This window comes from Sarcophilus harrisii, chromosome 1 (assembly GCF_902635505.1).
Source record: "Sarcophilus harrisii chromosome 1, mSarHar1.11, whole genome shotgun sequence".
Lineage (NCBI taxonomy): Eukaryota > Metazoa > Chordata > Mammalia > Dasyuromorphia > Dasyuridae > Sarcophilus > Sarcophilus harrisii.
This window is the reverse complement of record NC_045426.1, coordinates 591,690,126-591,693,772: the sequence shown is the minus strand read 5'-3', so window position 1 is coordinate 591,693,772 and position 3,647 is coordinate 591,690,126. Positions and strand designations below refer to the sequence as shown.

Genomic DNA, 3,647 nt, shown 5'->3' with positions numbered 1-3,647 from the left:
AATTATAAGCAGGCACTGTTGGAAAAATTCCAATATGGACCACATTGAATTAGGTAACAGCCGGTGAGGAAGGCTTAGTTTACAAGGAATGATTTGACAGATGGGGGAGGACTGGAAAGTAATATGTGACCCTTTCTTATTATCTATTAAAAATTAGCAGTAAAATAACTACAAGTTAATTAAGTTAATTTCTTAATTTCACTACTAAATGGTCTTTTTCTATAGTGTTCATACAGTATTACATGGCACAGTCAGAAAAATATTTATAATTGCAAGTGTCTGAAAAACTGAGAAACATGAAAAGCATCACTCAACTTGCAATTATTGCCATGAAATCCAAACACTTTTATATGTAAGAAAAATTTACTCCAAGATCTTTCCAGAATTATGAAACAATTAGAGAATTAAAGAAACTGAAAAAGTTAACCCCACCAATCTATTTCTCATACTGATACATAATTCACATTCCAAAAATTGGGAAATAATTTTGTTTGATGTTCATAAAAGCATTCACACTGTTGCATCTTTGTGATTCTTTCCTCCTCATGTATTTCACCAAATTCTGACTTCCTTACATGGTTTTATTAAATTAAAACTCCTGTTTCAAATTCTGTCTTCAACATTTTTTAGATGTATGATCCTTTAGCAATTACTTACCCTCTCTGGAACTCAGTTTCCACATATGTAAATGCAAGAGTTAGATTCTGACTTCTATGATCCCTTCTATTTTTAAATCTATGATTCTATAACTTCTAACAAGATCTGAAAAGGATCATGAAAGTTAAAGGTCAACTCCTTCATTTTATAAATGTAGGAACTGAGGGAACTCTTTCTTTATTAGCTAGGGATAGTAAAAAGAACAGCAAAAATGCTTCTCAGAAATTTTTAAATATCTCCTTTGACCCTCAGCAGCTTTATAAAGATGATGGGAAAGCATTTCTCCAAAAAGTATTAACTATATTAGTCTGTAAAGGGATCAGGAAGGAGAGGCAAAAACTTTATCCATTTTAGTGTAGCTTGCCTCTATACCTTCTTTGTATTGTCTTATCTAATTGAGCTATTAAGGATTTAAAAATCTAAGGAAACTTGGACCTCAAGAGCTATTTGATATTTATTAGGCAAATAAGTATTTCTTGATTATATCCCAGATCTCACTCATAGAAAACTTAAAGAAATATACTGAATGTGCACCTAAAGCTAGGGTAAAGTCACTGATCAACAGGCCTCAAGGAGGAATCATCCAAAAAATTGAATTTAGAAACATTTTAGACTAATTCCATCATTTGCAACATTAGAGAGATTGTGCCTTGTCCAAGATCATAAATAGTAGAGCTAATATTTGATCAGTCTTTTGATTCCAAATCTATTCCTCTTTCCCTCTTACTATGCTGCTTCCATATTTTGCAACTAAACCAATGATAGTTAAATGCTACAGGGTATACTAATGGCAAAGTCTTAATCACATGTGTTGTAAAGATCAATAGAATCTTTCCATTTTTAGCAAAGTAAATGCTAACCTTCTCTCCTTTCATGCTACACACAATGTAAATTCATATCTGCCATGATTTGGGTTGTGTGGGAATCTTTCATAAAGAAAGAAACAAAGTAGCATGGAAAAATAATAATAACAACAAGAAAATCAAATAGTAGATACAGAAGAAAAAGAGAATAAGAGAAAACCACATAAGCAAATTATATTATTATTATTACTTCATTAAAGTTAGTATACATATTCATTTTAAACTTATCTTAAATATTCAAGAAAGTTATACAAAGAGTAAGCCAAAAGCCTTTAGAGAGATGGAATAATACTATTGTTTATTCTGAAAACCTAGATATCTGGAGCTGAAAACCTTCAAGGAAATGGATAGTTCCAGTAGATTCTGAAGAAATAGAATCATGACAAAAAGGTCTTTTTTCCTGTCTTTTTCAAGAGAGATAGAGAAAAGCTTGCTTTCTGAAAAATAGGCTTTAAATTCTTAGTTTCATGTTAATTTAGCTGAAAACTTCACTGTTAGGAATAAGAGAAGTAAAAACTTAATGTCAACAATTTTCTTTTCTTTTTTAAATTTTAAATAGTAATAGTTTTTAACATTCTTTGTTTTTTTCATTTTGATTTTCAAACTTTCTCTCTCTCATATCTCCCTCTTTCCTTGAGATGGTAAATAATTTGATATAGAGTATGTAAAATATGAAACATATGAAAACAAAAAGTCCATGAAAAAAATAAGAAAAATAGCATGCTTTGATCTACATTCATACTCCATCAGGTCTTTCTCTGGATGTGATAGCATTTTTCATCCTGAGTTCTTTAGAATTATATCATTGTATTGTTGAGAATAGCTGTCATTCAAGATGACCATCATGCAATATTATTGTTACTGTCCACAATGTTCTCCTAATTCTGCTCACTTCACTTTTCATCAGTTCATGTAAGTCTTTCCAGGTTTTTTTTTTTCTTCTGAGACTAGCCTGCTCATCATCTCTTATGGAATAATAATATTCCATTACATTCATATACCACACAACTTATTCAACTATTCCCCAGTTGATGGACAACCCCTCAATTTCCAATTCTTTGTTACTACAAAAAGAGAACTGTTATAAATATTTTTGTACAAATAGGTGCTGCTCCCTTTTCAAGATAGAAGTGGTATTGCTAGATCAAAGAGTATGTAATGTTTGTTCTTTGGGCAAAGTTCCAAATTGTTCTCCAGAATATTTGGTTCAGTTCACAACTTCACCACTAATACATTGGTGTCCCAATTTTCCCACATTCCTGCCAACATTTTTAATTTTTTTCTCTTTCATATTAGCCAATTTAATATGTGTGAGTTGACAAGATAGTCCAACAATTTCTGAAGAGCTCATTTTCAACACAGCAATGTCCTCTAGTGTCCAGCAATGTGGCATCCTATGAAGAACAGCACAGCAGTGTTCAGTTATCATCATAAGGGAACTGACCTACCTAACAGAGACCATGAAGGTAGTGTCAGCAGTAACCTTGGCCACATGTGTTCCTTATGGGTGGACCCCTGCATATGTACATCAAGCCATATATTTCCTAAGTGTAAAGCTGTCCGTTCTCAATTCTTCCTCACTGATCTTTGTGGTACTATCACTGATTAATGGGGGAAATTTTTTTTTTGTCACTTTTTAAAAAAAACTTGTCATTCAATTAAATGCCTTTGCTAATTGTGCCATTTGACTGTCAATAAATCAATAAAGATTTACTAAATGCCTACTACATGCCAGATACCATACCAATTGTTATTATGAGTGGTGGAGGCTTATAAGCTATATATTTTGAGCAGGTTGACCTAACAGAGTATTTTGAACAGGGAATAAATATATACTGGAGGTACTACTTTTTGTGTTGTGAGGAGGAGTGCTCCAGGATAGTATTCTTTCTAATTTATATTTCCTTGGAAGATATATCATGTCCCCCACATTACACTCTAAAGTGCTTATAAAAAGAGTTACACCATAATGGAAAGAACTCTAGAGATTGTTGTTCATCCTTCATTATCAAAACAGACCAATGACATCATGAAGGTGATGTCCTCATTTGTGCATGACTAGCTTAAGATATTAGTAGTTCAAATCTAGGTCCATAGTGAAAGCATGAGCAATTTCCATAAAAAATT

General features: G+C 32.2%; 1 non-coding gene across 1 annotated transcript; it reads right to left on the bottom strand.

Moving 5' to 3' along the window:
- Window positions 1-1,410: 1,410 nt before the first annotated feature.
- Window positions 1,411-1,539, bottom strand: LOC111719123. Its single transcript, XR_002769405.1, has one exon. It is a non-coding gene; the product is annotated as a U6atac minor spliceosomal RNA (small nuclear RNA).
- Between the last annotated feature and the right edge of the window lie 2,108 nt (window positions 1,540-3,647).